At 43.7% G+C, this 19,937-nt stretch overlaps 1 protein-coding gene and 1 long non-coding RNA gene across 2 annotated transcripts in view; one reads left to right on the forward strand and one right to left on the reverse strand.

The window, feature by feature from the left end:
• The window catches only part of flt1 (fms related receptor tyrosine kinase 1), a 245,006-nt gene that overhangs the window by 122,637 nt on the left and 102,432 nt on the right, over positions 1 to 19,937 (reverse strand). The gene's annotated exons all lie outside the window — the stretch shown is intronic.
• LOC147111903 (uncharacterized) overlaps positions 13,851 to 19,937 on the forward strand; it is a 69,996-nt gene continuing 63,909 nt past the window's right edge. Inside the window, exon 1 of the long non-coding RNA XR_015079765.1 lies at positions 13,851 to 13,971. This is a non-coding gene — a long non-coding RNA (uncharacterized LOC147111903). The remainder of the gene's footprint in view (positions 13,972 to 19,937) is intronic.

Consider the following 19,937-nt stretch of genomic DNA (forward strand, 5'->3'; position numbering starts at 1 on the left):
GACCTTCCATTTAAGAGGGGAGGAAATGTTATGTATTGTGTGTTCTATTGTGTGTTCTCCTCCCACCTGTGGTGGCGCTGTCACAGGAGATAAATGGTTGGGTGTTCTCTGTTAAGTTTAGCTCTCTTTGTTCGGAACTTTCCAGAACTTCCTTTCCTTCCAATAAAGCACTTCATGTTTGAATCTCTGAGTTCTGAGTCCTAAATTGTGTCTAGGTAGAAAGGTACCGACACAACAGGGCACACCGTGTTTGAAAAGACAAAAGATGACAACTAAGGTGCTCTCTCCTTCGAAGACGAAGCTTTCATGAATATTATGGAGAAAGAATTTCACAAAGATGAGGCGAACAGCTGGGTTGCGCCTCTCCTCTTCAAGGTACCCCGGCTTCTTCTGCCTAACAATCGCGATCAGGCACTGTCACGCCTCGCATCACTGCGGCGCACATTAGATAGAAAGCCCGAAATGAAGGAACAGTTCATTGCCTTCATGGAAAAGGTTTTCGAGAGTAACCATGCTGAATTAGCACCTCCACTCAAAGAAGGAGAAGAGTGCTGGTATCTCCCGATTTTTGGAGTTTATCACCCCCAGAAACCTAGTCAAATAAGGGTAGATTTCGACTCCAGCGCTCAGCACTGTGGCATCTCACTCAACAACGTTCTGCTCACGGGTCCAGACCTAAACAACACCCTCTTTGGCGTGCTGATTCGCTTTAGGAAAGAGCTCGTAGCAGTAACCGCAGACATCCAACAGATGTTCTATTGCTTTGTGGTGAGAGAGGACCATAGGAACTATCTGAGGTTCTTCTGGTATCGCGACAACAACATGTCAAAGGACATCACTGAATACAGGATGCGGGTCCACGTTTTTGGTAACAGCCCCTCCCCTGCAGTCTCCATCTATGGGCTCAGAAGTGCAGCCAAAGAGGGAGAACACGAGCATGGAAAAGACACAAGACAGTTTGTGGAGAGACATTTTTATGTGAATGACGGCCTCATCAGAATTGGAGGACGGCTGACGCATGCAGAACTGAGCTTGCAAGAAAGGAGTCCTGTTGTCCTGCCACATCAAAGCCACATCACAACATTGCTCACAAGACACCACCATGAACTGATAGAACACCAGGGCCACCAGTTCACTGAGGGAGCCATTCGAGCAGCTGGCTTGTGGATTGTCAGCGGCAAACGGTTGATTGGATCTGTCTTACACCAATGCGTCACATGCAGAAAGCTCAGATGGAGAACGGAGGAGCAGAAGATGGCTAATCTGCCTCCGGAACAACTTAGTTCATCGCCACCATTTTCATACGTCAGCCTGGATGTTTTTGGCCCTTGGACTATCACTACTCACCGCACCAGAGGAGGCGCCGCTCATAGCAAACGCTGGGCTATGCTATTCACTTGTATGAGCACAAGAGCTGTGCATATAGAAGTGATCGAGTCCATGGACACGTCCAGCTGCATTAATGCATTACGAAGATTCTTCGCCATCTGCGGGCCAGCAAAGCAGTTAAGATCCGACTGTGGAACAAATTTCATTGGAGCTTGTCGAGAGCTCGAGTTAGGGAATGAACACAACCAAAGGCCAAGCATCCTGACATACCTAAGCCAGCAAGGTTGCACATGGGAATTTAATCCTCCACATGCTTCACACATGAGTGGTGCGTGGGAGCGCATGATTGGAGTGTCGCGGCGCATTCTGGACTCAATGTTGCGACAGAACAGACCACCTCAGCTGACGCACGAAGTGCTGTGCACCTTCATGGCTGAAGTGTCAGCAATCATTAATGCGAGGCCCCTTGTTCCTGTTTCTTCCAATCCAGATTCACCATTCCTCTAGACTCCAAACATGTTACTCACACAGAAGGGCTGTGTACCCACTCCTCCTGGAGACTTCACTGACAAAGACCTCCTGAAGAGCCAGTGGAGAAGAGTACAAGCCTTGGCCAGTAAGTTCTGGAGCCGCTGGCGCACCGAGTTCCTTCCCACTTTGCAAAGCCGGCGGAAGTGGAACGAGGCTCGTCGGAGTCTCCGAGAAGGTGACATCGTCTTACTGAAAGAAAGCCAAGTATCCCACAATGAGTGGCCTATGGGTCGTGTCACCTCTGTCTTCCCCAGCAAAGACGACAGGGTGCGAAAGATGGAGGTGAAGGCCACTGTTCAAGGAACGGTCAAAAGTTCTTCAGACCCATCTCAGAGGTCGTACTCCTCTTACCTAAGGAGGACTGAGTGTTATTGATTCCACAGTTCTGTATATGTTTTATAAGTAGTGGCATCTAATAGACGCCAGGTGGGGAGTGTTCTGCCTTATAATTGCAGGAGTTTCGTTTTGTTGCCGCCAGTAGGTGGCAGTAAATGGAAATGGCCAGTAGGGTCGCTCAACAGGAAGTAGTATAGTGATAGCAAACAAAGAGGTCACACCAGCATTGAGCGTGCTGCAAGTTAATCTGCTGTAATATTACATTGTTACGCCTTCGAAAGCATTGCCTGTGAGTTGAATGGTTTCATTACATATTCATGTTTAGATGTTAGTTATATCTCATGTATGTAACAAGGTGCATTTCTTTCTTTTTTCTTTCTCAGTTTTACTCCAACCCAATGCAACTGATTTGTATTGTTTCATTGACCTCATGCAAGTGTGGCATTATTAAACACCGGAGCTTGGACACTACATCTTGACTCCCATGTCGTTATTGAAAGGAGTTTGGCTGGCTGTCTAACTGCGTACAGACACATACACGTAGGGAGGACAGTACAATGTTAAAGGCACTATATAAATGCAAGCTGTTGGTTTTTTTTGTGGATTAAATAATGGAGGCATGGTAGATTGCCTTAAAATAAATGTTTTGCGACTGCTGCTGGGGAAGTGTGTGTTCCCCTGCATGATCCTGTGCACACGGTCAAAGGGGAGTTGCAGACTGAACTGCTCAGTATTACCCCTTGAAGTTCATGTATTCATGTGTGAAGGAGCACGTAGGGCTCCAGGTTTGCAATCAAGTGTGCCAGGCCTTTGGTATTTGCTATAATTTGGAAGAAAGCTAGGGCCTCTCCTGCAGTTGCCAGTTGTCCAAGAGGCTGCTTGTTCTGGCACCTGTCAGTCACCTGCATCATACATCTTTCCATACCTCGGGAGCCTACTGTCAACAAGGGCAGACATCGATGACGAAGTCCAACACTGCCTTCAGTGTGCCAGTGCAGCCTTCAGTCGCCTGAGGAAGAGAGTGTTTGAAGATCAGGACCTCAAACCCGGCACCAAGCTCATGGTCTACAGAGCAGTAGTGATTCCCACCCTCGTGTATGCTTCAGAGACATGGACCATGTACAGCAGGCACCTCAAAGCACTGGAGAGGTACCACCAACGCTGCCTCCGCAAGATCCTGCAAATCCATTGGCAGGATAGGCACACCAACGTAAGTGTTCTCGCTCAGGCCAACATCCCCAGCATCGAAGCTTTGACCACGCTCAATCAGCTCCGATGGACGGGTCACATCGTCCGCATGCCCGATACGAGACTCCCAAAACAAGCGCTGTACTCGGAGCTCCGCCACGGCAAAAGAGCCCCAGGTGGGCAGAGGAAACGCTTCAAGGACACCCTCAAAGCCTCCTTGAAAAAGTGCAACATCCCCACCGACACCTGGGAATCCCTGGCCCAAGGCCGTTCAAAGTGGAGGTGAAGCATCCGGAAAGGCGCTGAATACCTCGAGTCTCTTCGCCGGGAGCAAGCGGAAGCCAAGCGCAAACAGCGGAAGGAGCGCACATCAACCCAAGCATCCCACCCACCCGTCCCCTTCAACCACCATCTGCCCCACCTGTGACAGAGACTGTAGGTCCCATATTGGACTCATTAGTCACCTCAGAACTCATTTTTAGTGTGGAAGCAAGTCATCCTCGGTTCCGAGGGACTGTCTAAGAAGATGAAGAATTTGCTATAATTTGGAAGAAAGCTAGGGCCTCTCCTGCAGTTGCCAGTTGTCCAAGAGGCTGCTTGTTCTGGCACCTGTCAATCACCTGCATCATACATCTGTGGACTGCACATTGACTAATATTGTTGATGTCCCCTGTGGCAGCCTGGTATGAGATTTAGGTGAACGAGTTAAGGCCTGCAGTGGCCTTAACCACCACTGACTGTGCCATGCCTGTCTACTCTGCAGTTTGGCTCCAGGTCAGCTTGCAGCATGTGACACAACTCTTGTCACAGCTTCTCTGGGGAATTGAAGTCTCTGCATACATTTTTACTCCACTAATTCCAAGTAAGTCTGTTATTGTTTACTAATGTATTTATGGGGCTAATGATGGATAGGCACAGTTTTCCTATAATGTAAGTTGTCTTGCCGTGCATTCCTCCATGCTTCCTCCTCTGGCGAGTGCGGTGGCGTTGAGTGAAGCGAGAGTTTGGTAAGTGAGAGAAAAGTTATTTAAGTTTATTTAGTGAGTTTAAGTGAAGGGAAAATTTAATTTTTTGAAGTAAGTTTAATTTATTAAAGTAAATTAAACTGTTGGGGAGTTTAAACCAGAAGTAGAATCCGGGTTTAAAAAGGGGCGGGGCGAGTGCGGTGGCGTTGAGTGAAGCGAGAGTTTGATAAGTGAGAGAGTTTGGGCAAGTGGGAGGTGAGGGGGTGTTTCTGTCCTGTTTTGTTTCCCACTCTCGGGCTTAGCCAGCACTGCAGAAGCGGAGCAGCGAGGCGACTCAACCTAACAGGCCCCACAGACAGCATTCAAAAGGGAGGTAGGTGATCAGCTGGTTGGTAGGTCCTCTTCCTTCTCTGTTATACCTTATAAGTTGGTAAGTCCTATTAAATAGTGGTGCGATATTCATCATCTATATCGGGGCAGAGGGTCTTCATAACTAATAATAAGAAATTTAATTAATTACATAGAAATGGGTGATGTGTTACTGTTGCGAAATGTGGGAGCCGGTGGACCCCATTGAGGCTCACGGTGATTACATTTGCGATAAGTGTTTCCTGCTAGAGGAACTTAAAGAGTTTGAGACCGAGCTTCAGACACTGCGACACATCAGGGAGGGGGAGAAGTACCTGGACTCTATGTTTCAGGAGGTAGCCACACCTATGAAATTAATTAATTCAGATGTAGTCCGTGGTCAGGGACAGGACGGTGTGACTATGAGCGAGGCAGGGACAGGGATCCAGGAGGTAGTGTTGGAGGAGCCGCAGCCCTTGCTCTTGTCAAACAGGTTCGAGGTTCTTACTCCCTGTGAGGGCGGGAGCGGGGACTGCAGGGGGGATGAGCAACCTGGCCACAGCACCGTGGAACGGGGGGCCATTCAAGAGGGGGGAGTAAATAGAAATGTTGTAGTGGTAGGGGATAGTATTATTAGGGGGATAGATAGAGTTCTCTGCAGCTGAGAGCGAGAGTCCCGAAGGCTGTGTTGCCTACCCGGTGCCAGGGTTAAGGACATCTCCTCTGGGCTGGAAAGAAACTTGCAGTGGGAGGGGGTGGATCCAGTTGTCGTGGTCCATGTTGGTACAAACAACGTAGATAGGACTAGGGAGCCGGTTCTGTTAAAGGAGTATGAGCAGCTAGGGGTCAAATTAAAAAACAGAACCTCAAGGGTAATAATCTCTGGATTATTACCTGAGCCACGAGTGAATTTGGCTGGGACAAATAAAATTAGAGAGTTAAATGCATGGCTCAAAGACTGGTGTGGGAGAAATGGGTTTTGCTTCCTGGGACACTGGCACCAGTACTAGGGCAGGAGGGAGCTGTTCCGTTGGGACGGGCTTCACTTGGCCAGTGCTGGGACTAGAGTCCTGGCAGATCATATAACTAGGGCTGTAGAGAGGGCTTTAAACTAACTAGTGGGGGGGGAGGTTCCTAGAGAGCAAATAATAAAAATGACAACAGAGAAGGTCATAGACTTAGGTAGCAGTGGGGAAATTAAAAACCAGAGCGTGTCAGGAAGGGGCAGAAGGTATGGAGTAAAAGGTAAAGTAATAAAAAGGGCAAAAGCGGGAACTAAGTGTCACAAAACATATTTGAAAGTTCTTTATCTGAATGCACGTAGCATTCGTAACAAAATGGACAAGTTAATGGCTCAAATAACTACATATGGGTATGATCTTGTGGCCATTACAGAAACATGGCTGCAGGGTGACCATGACTGGGAATTAAACATACCAGGGTATTTAACAATCAGGAAGGGCAGGCAGGAAGGAAGGGGAGGTGGGGTGGCTATGTTAATAAAGGAAGGAATCACTGTAAAACAGAGAAATGATATTGGGTCAAAGGATCAGGATAGTGAAACAGTTTGGGTGGAGATGAGGAATAATAAGGGGAATAAAACACTAGTGGGCGTAGTCTATAGGCCTCCTAACAGTTGTAACTCTGTTGGACGGAGTATTAATCAGGAAATAGTTGGGGCTTGTAATAAGGGAACAGCTATAATTATGGGGGATTTTAACTATCATATTAACTGGACAAATCAAAGTGGGCAGGGCAGCCTTGAGGAAGAGTTCATTGAGTGTATTAGGGATGGGTTTCTTGAGCAGTATGTAACTGAACCGACCAGCGGGCAAGCAACCTTAGATCTGGTCCTGTGTAATGAGTCAGGATTAATTAAAAATATCCTAGTAAAGGATCCCCTTGGAATGAGTGACCATAACATGGTTGAATTCCATGTTCAATTAAAGGGTGAGAAGGTTGGATCTCAAACAAATGTACTAAGCTTGAATAAAGGAGACTATGAAGGTATGAGAGCGGAATTGATTCGAGTGGACTGGGAAAATAGATTAAAGGGTAAGACGGTACATGAGCAGTGGTGTACATTTAAGGAGTTATTTTACAACTTTCAAAAAAATATATTCCACTGAGGAAAAAAGGATGTAAAAGAAATGACAGCCATCCGTGGCTAAGTAAAGTAATTAAGGATAGTATCTGACTAAAAGCAAGGGCATATAAGGTAGCCAAATCTAGTGGGAGGATAGAAGATTGGGAAGTCTTCAAAAGACAGCAAAAAATAACTAAAAGATTGATTAAGAAAGGGAAGATAGATTATGAAAGTAAATTAGCAAAAAATATAAAAGCAGATAGCAAGAGTTTCTATAGTTATATAAAAAGAAAAACGGTGGCTAAAGTAAATGTTGGTCCCTTAGAGGATGAGACCGGGAAATTAATGGTGGAAAACATGGAGATGGCAAAAACGCTGAACAAATATTTTGTTTCAGTCTTTACGGTAGAGGACACTAAGAATATCCCAACACTGGACAAACAGGGGGCTCTGGGGGGGAGGAGCTAAATACGATTAAAATCACTAAGGAATTGGTACTCGGTAAAATAATGGGACTCAAGGCGGATAAATCCCCTGGACCTGATGGCTTACATCCTAGGGTCTTGAGGGAAGTGGGGGTAGGGATTGTGGATGCATTGGTAATAATTTTCCAAAACTCCCTGGACTCAGCAAAGGTCCCGGCAGATTGGAAAACTGCTAATGTAACACCCTTATTTAAAAAGGGTAGTAGGCAGAAGGCTGGAAACTATAGACCAGTTAGCCTAACATCTGTGGTTGGTAAAATTTTGGAGTCCATTATTAAGGAGACAGTAACGGGACATTTGGATAAACATACTTTAATAGGACAAAGTCAGCATGGTTTTATGAAGGGGAAGTCATGTTTGACAAATTTGCTTGAATTCTTTGAGGACGTAACATACAGGGTGGATAAAGGGGAACCAGTGGGCGTAGTGTATTTAGACTTCCAAAAGGCATTTGACAAGGTGCCACACAAAAGATTATTGCTCAAGATAAAAAATCACGGGATTGGGGGTAATGTTCTGGCATGGGTGGAGGATTGGTTATCTAACAGAAAGCAGAGAGTTGGGATAAATGGTTCATTCTCAGACTGGCAATCAGTAGCTAGTGGTGTTCCGCAGGGGTCAGTGCTGGGACCCCAACTCTTTACAATCTATATTAACGATTTGGAGGAGGGGACCGAGTGTAACATATCAAAGTTTGCAGATGATACAAAGATGGGAGGGAAAGTAGTGAGTGAGGAGGACATAAAAAAACCTGCAAAAGGGACATAGACAGGCTAAGTAAGTGGGCAGAGATTTGGCAGATGGAATACAATACTGGAAAGTGTGAGGTTATGCACTTTGTCAGGAAAAATCATAGAGCAAGCTATCATCTTAATGGCAAGAAACTGGAAAGTACTGTAGTACAAAGGGATCTGGGGGTCTTGGTGCACGAAACTCAAAAAGTTAGTATGCAGGTGCAGCAGGTGATCAAGAAGGCCAATGGAATGTTGGCTTTTATTGCTAGGGGGATAGAATATAAAAACAGGGAGGTATTGCTGCAGTTGTACAAGGTATTGGTGAGACCGCACCTGGAATACTGCATACAGTTTTGGTGTCCATACTTAAGAAAAGACATACTTGCTCTCGAGGCAGTACAAAGAAGGTTTACTCGGTTAATCCCGGGGATGAAAGGGTGGACATATGAGGAGAGGTTGAGTAGATTGGGACTCTACTCATTCGAGTTCAGAAGAATGAGAGGCGATCTTATTGAAACATATAAGATTGTGAAGGGGCTTGATCGGGTGGATGCGGTGAGGATGTTCCCAATGATGGGTGAAACTAGAACTAGGGGGCATAATCTTAGAATAAGGGGCTGCTCTTTCAAAACTGAGATGAGGAGAAACTTCTTCACTCAGAAGGTAGTAGGTCTGTGGAATTTGCTGCCCCAGAAAGCTGTGGAAGCTACATCATTAAATAAATTTAAAACAGAAATAGACAGTTTCCTAGAAGTGAAGGGAATTAGGGGTTACGAGGAGTGGGCAGGAAATTGGACATGAGTCTAGGTTCGGATCGGTCATGGCCCTGTGGGTGGCGGAACGGGCCCAGGGGCCGTGTAGCCTGGTCCTGCTCCTACTTCTTGTGTTCTAATTCTGTGTTAAATTTCAGGAGATGGTTCTATTCACAGGGATTAGTGGAGACCTCGGGAACAGGCTGCCAGCTAGGAGTCCTTCAAGAGTAAATTGGGCTTGTTCCTGGCTGGGGTGGAGATCATCTTTTACAGAAGGTAAGTACTGCAGGAAATATAGGGACAGAGTGATCTCCTGGACGAGTTTCGATCGCCTAGATGGGTCGGAGAGGAATTTCCCAGATTTTTTCTCCCAAATTGGCCATTGGGTTTGTATCTGGTTTTCCGCCTCTCCCGGGAGATCACATGGGTTCGGGTGGGATGGCGAGTGGAAGTAGATTTGAGGTTAGGATCAGATCAGCCATGATCTTATTGAATGGCGGAGCAGGCTCGAGGGGCCGATTGGCCTACTCCTGCTCCTATTTCTTATGTTCTTATGTTCTTATGTTCATCGAAGTAACACAAATACAAACACAAACAATAAAGACACCCATTGTCTCAAAGGATAGGTTGCTTTCAAGTATGGCTGCACTGAAAGACTTTCGAAAAATCTCTTTCCCCCACAGAGTTGGCCATAAAAAAACAAGATCAGCAAAAGTAAAAAAAAAATGTTAAATTGCCCCTGAAAGTTGCTGGCTGTCCCTTTAAACCCACTTCAAGTGAAAGGAGCAGCCTATCAACCCTGGACTTCCAATGCATTTAAGTGAAATTAAGATCCTGTATTAATATTATAATGAAGCTTCCACCTATTTCTGGCAGGAGCTCCTGGCGCCTGATGGTATCCTAACTGGAAATACATGTCAAGCACAAAATGGGAAGATATCTGGCACCACTGATCTACGCCCATTTGTTCGCTCCATTATATGCTGTGTCTGCCCACTTATGGGTCATAACAGACAAGGTTAATAAGTCTTTGAATACTAATTGCCACTTGCAGTTTCTTTCTATCAGACAAAATCTGCAACATCAATATTCTGTATATTAAATGAGGTGAAGTTGAATTTGGAAGAAAACATAGAACCACAAAATTCTATTAGTTCACAGTACTCTTGAAATAAACTGCACTATCTATCTTCTTTAATATATCACCAAGAATTAAAACATAGGTTCAGTATAAAATCATTTGTAAGCATCTGAAGTTTTATATCCGTCAAGTATTACTGTAACTAAATAGTAACATTTTGTTTAATGTAAACATTTTTCGTTCTCACTGGTGCAGCATTGGATTAGGCAATATTTTGAAAAACAGGCTATTACAAATTCTCAATGAAAAGAAATGTAGCTACTTTTTAAAAAACCCTGTGGTACAATAGGGACAAATTATTTTTGTACCGACCGCACTTTAATTCAACATTCAATCTGTATTATTCCATTTTCTGCAATGCAGCGCTGTTTTTAATTTCACATACGCTGAACAAACATAAGTTGTTACTTTTGAATTAATGATGATCTTCATATGCTCATATGGTTAAAATAGATGTTATGCAAACCATGCTTGAATCACCAAGGGTGTGTTCACACAACTGTGTGATCAGTGCATAATAGTTTTGCTTCACACTGGTGCTGCAGCTACTGCATAAATGCAGCCTGAATCTGCAACCAGGATCGAACCCGACACCTGAGTGAGTCAGCTTAGGCCTTGAGACCCTATTTATACTCAACAAGTTTAGAGCTGCTGCAAAGCTGAAACTGTTTTGCACTAACACTAAATTTACAGTATGAATGCACTATGAAATTATTACAAAAGAAAAACACAATTACATAGAGAATGCTGGATAGCTAGGAGTGATTGGGGTCATCTTCCAACTTTTCCGCCTCAGCGGTAACCTGGGGGACCAGATCGCCCGCCTGTTAAAGAATCCATCCAATTTTCCTTCCACTGAAATCAGTGGAACAAAAATTGGGCGAATTCTATAAGGAGTAAATTTATCTCCTGCAAATTCATTTTTATGTAGAATTAATATTTACAAGAAAACTGCACTCTTAACAGGATTGTTCAGCTTATCATAACAGGTCTAATGCATAATGCAACACCCCGGGTATTTGCAGGAGTGAAAATAACCAGCACTTCAAGACCATTATCTTCCACAACATTTGTATGTGATACAAATGGACCATAAGGTGGAAAATACCACCTCTGAGAATTTTTGATACATCTGTAAATTTATCATTAACTCTTGGAAAGTTAACTTTTTCAGAATTGTGGTATTAATATATAGAAAATGAATATTCTTGCCCTTTGCTGATTGAAGCTGGATAGCTCTGCATGCAATAGTAGATAATCTGAACCAACTCAGGTATTACAAATTTCAGAACTGCACCAGATATTCTCTCGAGTTCAGCATCACTACTCTCTCCTGTAAGCGGATTATGTGTCCTCCAGTATCAGGAATTTACCATTACTGCCCAATATTTAGTCATATGATAGCATGACCCAAGGTAGTACCAATGGAACCTTACATTGTGTGAACCGGACACCGTAATCTTGCACGTACCTCCACGTGCCTTTCTCCTATCTCCAGGAAGACAGACTGATGGACACTCCAACGAGACAAGGCGAATTGTATATCAAAAGGCTGTTTTTATTTTATATATAATATGCAAACAGAATTTAAATCTATTCCATAATGCTCCTTATTACATAGGAAATAACAAAGTATATCATGCTATCACTGTTAGTGGGCTACATACACTTTCTAACAAGCAAAGTCTCTGAAACTAGTCTGTACTAAAATTAAGCAGGAAGCTCTCACTCTGCTTCTGACTTCTTTACTAGATCTCTGTGATTTTCATTGTTAGCCTTCAGCTGCCTAAGTCCTAAGCTCTGGAATTCCCTCCCTAAACCTCTTCGCCTCTCTTTCCTCCTTTAAGATGCTCCTTAAAACCTACCTCTTTGACCACGCTTTGGTCATCTGCCCTAATATCTCCTTATGTGGCTCGGTGTCAAATTTTATTTATAACGCTCCTGTGAAGTGCCTTGGGATGTTTTACTACATTAAAGATGCTATATAAATGCAATTTGTTGCTGTTGTTAACTGTGATTTATTTCCCCCTGTAACTTTTACCATTGTAACTCTACTTCCCCCCTCCCCCACCCCTTTAAGACTGTCAAGCCTACCTATGCACTGAATTTGGTCACACACATTGCCTATTCCTGCGATCTGATCATCTGACATTACTTTATAAGAAAGTAAAGCAGAGGATCCCCATATGAAAACAGAATTATGTCCATCTAATTAAAGTGACAAGTGCCAGGCTAACTAAATTAACAAACAGATTCAAGTGAGAGCTCAGTAAAAAGACAGGCTTGAATTGAGGAACATCTTTGTAGGAAACTGGTGTAGGAGCTGCTGGGCTATTAGTCTTCCATAAATGTTGTTGAATTTCTACCTCTAAATAGCTTGCAGTGAAAACTACAGATGAAGTTTGTGAACTATCACAATCTATCTAATATACAATAAATTGATTTATCAAATCATTTTGTATCAACAAAATCCATTCATAAGAATTTAAATATCCTGAGAATCAAGTGATGTCTCAAAATAGGCTTAATTATTAAATTGCACTTTAACTCCCCATTAATATGATGCCTTGCCCAATAGCTGGATTAATTTAGTGAAATTACATTACTATACAAAATAATTTTCAGTGGTGAAGCATGTAGATATATATGATGCATGAAAGAGAAACATCAATCAGTAGTTAATAATGTTGGGACAAGGATGAATAATTTTTTTCTAATTTAACGCTCAGTGGGTATTTCAATAGAAGCATCCTAAAGAGAAGATGGATATGGTTATATAATGTGAGTAATGATTCTTCGATTCACTTTTGCAACATCAGTAAAGTTTTTAACCAAATTATGTAAACCCCTGACACCAGAAAATCAAAAATGATTGACATGTTTTTAACTAAAAACTGAAGGCAAAAAGTGGATAGTCCTGAATTATTGAATCATCAGATACAAATATTGTTAGGGTGCATTTAAACTATGACTTCAGTGTTGGTGAAAAGAAGTTTCTACAAAGGACTATCTAAATGTATTTTTACATTAATACCTAGTAAATAATCCAATTAACTGAAAACAGACTAAACGGACAACCAAATTCCTTGATTAAATTATTCCATTAAATGTACTGCTTGTTATTTATTATTAGCACGTTGGTGTACCTACACACTGGTCCATTCAGTACTACGATCGGATGTGACAGAGCAGAGCACTGCCTTGCAAACTTTCTGTATTATATCTGTATTGTCTGTATGGGGATAAAAAATAAATATATATTAACCAGGCATATGTGCATTTCTATAAGTTCCAGCTGGTCTACCATAGTGTTGTCTGACTGCAATTTCAATTTAATTGTAACAGGAATCCCCTCATGTTTCTAACCTATTGGCCCAGAAATTCGGGTCCCAACGTGTGAGTACGGACGGAGTACTCATGCGTGGACCCGATGGAAGTGCCGGAATCTTGCATGCACTACGCATGCACGGGAAACCGGCACTTCCGATCCTCTGAACCAAGGGGTTCAGAGGTTGAACGCGTGCGCGCGGGAGTCTGCGCGTGCGCGTTGAACTTCCTTTTTTTTCAGGTTTTAACGTGCGGGTAAGTCTGTACATTTTAGAAATGTAAAAAGCAGCCATAAGGACTTCATTTTCAAAGGTAAGTGGTCAATTATTTAAAATTAAAACATTTTTTCCACAGGTTTTTTACTTCTAAATACTTTAAAGCAAGGTAAGTTTATTTTTAGCCCCATTTTTTAATAAAATTCTTTTTTTCAAAAATTTAAATTTTTGTTTAAAATAGTTATTTAATGTCATTTATAGTTTATTTACAAAGTGTGATTTTTTTTAAAATTTATTTGAAGGTAAAGTACAGTTTTACAGCCTCAGCATTTATACGTTTTGACAGGTCTATCTGTCAAGACTTATGAATGGAGTATTCCCTGCTCCGATTGGCTGCCTGTTGCTCACGTGATCCCAGGGGAAGCATCGCACTAACTACGCCCCTGGGACACGCCAGCATAGCGCGCCGGCCTCTGGGACAGGCCTCGGAGAGGAATTCCACGCAGACCAAGAGGTCAACTGCCGGCGCGCTAGGTAAGTGTAGGTCGGGGGAAAGAATTTCTTTGATCTTATGTGTTATACTCTGCCTTGGAATCCCAGAAGAATGGCATAATAGACATGGGTTTTATTGTCCCGTAGTTTCCTGTTTAACTGCTGGTTTCCACATTGCAGCAGTGGCAGGGGCTTCATGGATGCTAATGCCTATGTTATGTTTGTCAAAGATTCTGAAAAGGACACTAAAGATTCTGGACTCTATTATTGGAGCAATTTATTAGCCTGAACTATACAGTCTGACAGCGTGGCATTTTCTGCCTTTTGGAGTGGGAATAAGCATGTGGTGGGTAATCCACGTGCGTCTCCAGTGCTTAACATTTTGGTAAAAGGGTAACTGTTAGTCCTGCAGTATGCCATCAAATCTTACGGCATTCATAAGATTACAATTTTCAGATCAGAGGAGATCATTGTGTGAGCACAAATAAAGAGAGTTGGGAGGCAGTCCAAATTGTAACAATTGGCGGCAGTTAAACTGGAGTACATATCACCTGCCAACCAACAGGCTTTTCAAAATTTAAAGCATTCACCTACGGTAAAGATCGGTGACAATAAGTACTAGATCTCAGAAAGATGTGCTCAGAGAAGTAAAATTGGCCTATCAGCAGAGTAATTAGGCCCATTAATGCCAGTTAGAAATGCTTTAACTGTAAAAGAGCATTACAGTGAAAAGGCCGAAGGTGACAGTGGCCGTGTCAACACAAGGACATTCAGCAGCAGCACCAAAAGGATTAAAAGGAGTAATGGTGCCAGCATGAGGAGGCTCAGTAAAAGCGTGAGGAGGAAGCCAAGGAGCAACAGCATCAACATAAGATGTTGGAAAAAGAGAAACTGTGCTGATCTGCATTTAATCTGGCACTGAAAGGCTTATTGACTATTAACCCAGTGAGTAAGAATAATAGGAGCAGGAGTAGGCCATACGGCCCCTCGAGCCTGCTCCGCCATTCAAAAAGATCATGGCTGAACTTTCCCACCCTATCCCCATATCCCTTGATTCCCTTAGAGTCCAAAAATCTAGCGATCTCAGTACAGTATATATTATTATATATATATATATATATCAGTGTGAATATACTCATTGTCTGAGCATCCACAGCCCTCTGGGGTAGAGAGTAGGGATCCAGTTCATTTAGTCCATAATTCAGTGCAGAATAATTTTATCAAATCTAATCATGTTCCAAATTGTAAAAAAGGGGATGACATAGATAGTTTCTTAACAGATTTTGAATTATTAGCAAACCACAAACCACTACCACAGAAGTGAGAGCAGAAAGGCTGGTCCCATCACTTAGCAATAAATACTTAGAGCACTTTCATGTATAGAACCAATTGATTTTGCTGATTATGACACGGTAAAACAAGTGATTTTTACTTGTTGCCACAAACATGTAGGTATAAGTTTAAAGTGCTGCATATTCATAAAAAACTACCACGAGAAGTGATTATTGATCAGAGGGAGGGAATATGAGGCTAGATTTTCCAAGCCCTTACCCATTGCCAGCACAAATCAGAAAATCACATGCACACTGCCTACAATGCACACCAGCAGTGGTCGAGGACTCAGAAAATATACTCTATGGTATCTTATGAAATATGTGAATTAATACTAAGGGATCATTTTCTGAAAATGGCTCCAGGCAATTTAAAAGTACACTCATCATGTGCCAAATTCCCATTATTGTGAATACCCTGGAAAAGTCACCTCCGCAAACCTAGAGAGGAAAAGCTGACAGGAGTCACTGGGGTCCAAGTTCGTTAATGGCTCATTTTTGGCCACTCCCAGTGCGCACCCAAACTGGCAGGCCTGAGGCTCAACAGAAATTGAGCCTTGGGCTTCACTGTAATAATATTGAATCGAGCTGCTGGGACCTGTCACGCCTCCAGAGGCAGCTTGCCCGTGTGGCCCGATGGAATTTGGGCTGCTGACCTCGCCAGTGGAGGGGGGGGGGGTGGTGAAGGAGGATGGGAGGAGGGACAAATGCAGGCCGGCAGCAGCCCACAGTATTGCTGTGGAGCTGGAACAAGCACTCCTGCTCCACCTAGTTTCACTTAAAAGTAAGGAGTTAAAAAAAAACTTACCTGTTTTGCTGACAGCAGCTGGTTAGGCAGCTTGAATTAATATATTCAAGGCCACCTTATAAAGGCCCTGACGAATTTAGCAGTCACCCGAATACACGCTCAAATTGGGCACAGCCATTATACTGCTAAATTTGTCATCACTGCACCAGTTTTACACCAGTTTTACACTAGTAAAACAGGTGCAATAATGTTGAATTTCTGCCCCAATCTTCCCTCACCCTTTCTTACAGGGAATGTTGTATAGCTTGAAGTAACCTGGAGAAGTGAGGAAATAATGACAAGGGGAAAATAAAAGGTGTGCAAGAAAAGTCTAATTTTATAATTGGTTAATTGAGCAGGCATATAGGCCAGTGAATGTTGGTATCAGATTTCAAACCCATGTATAATCCAGTTTGAAAAACCTGTCATCACCATATGAGAATTTTACAAATGCCACATGAAATTGTACTAGGTATCATTCAGAAAAGATAAGTTCCCTTATTGGCTATTTGAGTCTTTCTAATGCTTTTTAAAGCACAGCCTTTCTTTATGCAGGCTAAAGGCACAACACTCCCTTCTGGAGGAAACATCTGATAGATTTATAATATAGTATTTTTATCAACACTGTAAAAATTGGATATTGGACAAAGGATAATTGTGATATTTGAAATAGATTGTAAAAACATGTTAATGAAAGCATAGCGCCAAGCACTTTCTGTTAAATATATAACACAATCTAATTTTGTCCCACTACCAGTTTCTCATGGTACTGTCAAAGGGCATGGCTGTCATAGTAATTTAAACCTTGAAAAAATATTTGTCACCATTGTAGTTGTGATGGAATGTTTAGGATTGATTGAGTCTCAAGCACTAATCAGGCACTTAAGGGAAGTGCATTGCACCACATTTGAGGAGTGAGAGACAATTGTGCTGCTGGGAATGGTCTTGTGGGGGGGAGGAAACTAAAACAACAAGAGGAAAGCAGCATGTACTGTGATTTTGCACAGGAAACTAGCAGCACCTTCTGCTAGAGTAAGATAAGAAAACTCCCATGGCCCATGCAGGAGAAGGCCACTGCTATCTGCCTGCCAATGTGTTTCAGAACCACCTCGTAGCAATGGAACTTGCATAAAGGCTGTTAATTCAACTCCAAATTAGAATATGATTCTGAATCTCTAAACAGAAAAGAGCCTATCTGAATTTTAAATTCGCCATGAGCAGTGATGAATTCTCCATAAACTGTCTTCAACATGAATTCAGATTGAATTTGTCTCAATGCTTGATCAAAACTCAGTGACTCTCATTATACCAGAGAATGCAATTTTCTTTCAACTCTTTTCTCAAGCCAAGCAAACTTCTTGAGATACAAGACGCATAGTAAAGAGACTTGCATTCCAATAATGGTGTGTGCGACGAGGCTTGCGCCAAACTTCTGTTTAACTGTTGATTAAAAGGCTAAGTGTCATTCAGTTGACACAAACTTCCTTTGCTCCTACCATATTAACTTTTATCTCCCAAAACTTATTGTTCACACTTAGACACAGTGTAGCAGATTTTCAATTATAGTGCACATCGGGCAAGCAGTGGGTGGAGCGAGCGCACCACCCACCCAATGGCAACCGTGAGGGATTATGGAGTGTCCTCCTCAAATTTGGCTGCCCTCAAAGGTTTGTCACCATCCTCCGCCTGCTTCACGACAACATGCAAGCCGTGATCCTGACCAACGGTTCCACCACAGACCCAATTCACATACGGACCAGGGTCAAACAAGGCTGCGTCATCGCACCAACGCTCTTCTCGATCTTCCTTGCTGCAGTGCTCCATCTCACCCTCAGTAAGCTCCCTGCTGGAGTGGAGCTAATTACAGAACAAACGGGAAACTGTTCAACCTCTGTCACCTCCAGTCCAGATCCAAGGTTGTTCCAGCCTCTGTCATCGAATTACAGTATGCAGACGACGCTTGCGTCTGCGCACACTCGGAGGTCAAACTCCAAACCATCGTCAACACCTTCACCGAAGCGTATGAGAGCATAGGCCTTATACTAAACATCCGTAAGACAAAGGTCCTCTACCAACCAGCCCTCACCACACAGTACTGCCCTCCGATTATCAAAATCCACGACAAGGCCTTGGACAATGTGGACCACTTTCCATACCTCGGGAGCCTACTGTCAACAAAGGCAGATGTCGATGACGAAGTCCAACACCGCCTTCAGTGTGCCAGTGCAGCCTTCGGTCGCCTGAGGAAGAGAATGTTTGAAGACCAGGACCTCACACCCAGCACCAAACCCATGGTCTACAGAGCAGTAGTGATACCCACCCTGCTGTATGCTTCAGAGACATGGACCATGTACAGCAGGCATCTCAAAGCACTGGAGAGGTACCACCAACGCTGCCTCCGCAAGATCCTGCAAATCCATTGGCAGGACAGGCGCACCAACGTCAGTGTTCTCGCTCAAGCCAACATCCCCAGCATCGAAGCTTTGACCACGCTCGATCAGCTCTGATGGATGGGTCACATCGTTCGCATGCCCGATACGAGACTCCCAAAACAAGTGCTCTACTCAGAGCTCCGACATGGCAAGAGAGCCCCAGGTGGGCAGAAGAAACACTTGAAGGACACCCTCAAAGCCTCCTTGAAAAAGTGCAACATCCCCACCGACTCCTGGGAATCCCTGGCCCAAGACCACACAAAGTGGAGGAGAAGCATTGGGAAGGCGCCGAACACCTCGAGTCTCTTCGCCGGGAGCAAGCGGAAGCCAAGCGCAGGCAACACAAGGAGCGCACGTCAACCCAAGCACCCCATCCACACACCCCTTCAACCACCGTCTGCCCCACCTGTGACAGAGACTGTAGGTCCTGCATTGGACTCATCAGTCACCTGAGAACTCACTTTTAACGTGGAAGCAAGTCATCCTCGGTTCCGTGGGACTGCCTAAGAAGATTAACTTTTATCTCCCAAAATTTATTGTTCACACTTAGACACAGTGTAGCAGATTTTCAATTATAGTGCACATCAGGCAAGCAGTGGGTGGAGCGAGCACACCACCCACCCAATGGCACGAGCCAGAGGCCTGAACAAATTCACGGTCGGGCCTCATTTGAATTTGTTCGCCAAGTAGCAAGTGCTCAACAGGCACTGACAGGAAGCTCCCCGATGGGGTGGTGGGTGGCGTGGGGGTAAGGGAATCCAGCGCCTTCTCCATGGAGCCAAGCCGGATGTTAATCCTTAAAAGGGAGGGGGGGGAGTGGGAAGGGGTGACAGCAATCCGGGTGAGGCCATTGAGTGGCCAGCAGCAGGTGGGAAGGTTTTTGTGGGGCCAGGAGGAACAGTCATGCATCAAGTCAGTGGTACCAAGGATTTTTGCCCTGTTTTCAGAGCGGCCTGTGATGGTCCCTTTAAGGATCGCTGGTTAGCTCGGTCAATGTCTGGTATCACTGAGTGGCACATGTACGGCATATGCTTCACCAATTGGTACCTGAAAATTGTATCAGAGTCAAGGACCCCAATGAAAATATTTACGAATGCTCCCACCTGTTTCAGGCGCCATACAGGCCATCCATTTTGAGTGCCAATTGAAAATGGAGTCGAGTAGGCCTCGGGCGTTCAGTGGGCACTAGGATTTAAAAAACATTTTTGTCTGCCTACTTCCCTTTTTTTAGCGCAAACAGAGTGGTAGGGAAACAAAAATTGCCCTCACTGTGATCCTTATTAACTAGAAAGGAGGGGAAGAAAATTTAGCTGAGGCTCCAGTTCTTGATCACTATCCAGTGATCCTTTACTCAAAAATGTAGGATTGGGTTTAGCTGTGATGCCTTCCTTAGTCAAATAGTCTGCCACCTAGGCTCACAAATGAAGAACTTGAGCTAACTAATAAAGTGTGCCAAGA

Source organism: Somniosus microcephalus, chromosome 10 (assembly GCF_052327205.1).
Source record: "Somniosus microcephalus isolate GS21.2 chromosome 10, FLI_Smic_1.0, whole genome shotgun sequence".
Taxonomy (NCBI): Eukaryota; Metazoa; Chordata; class Chondrichthyes; order Squaliformes; family Somniosidae; genus Somniosus; species Somniosus microcephalus.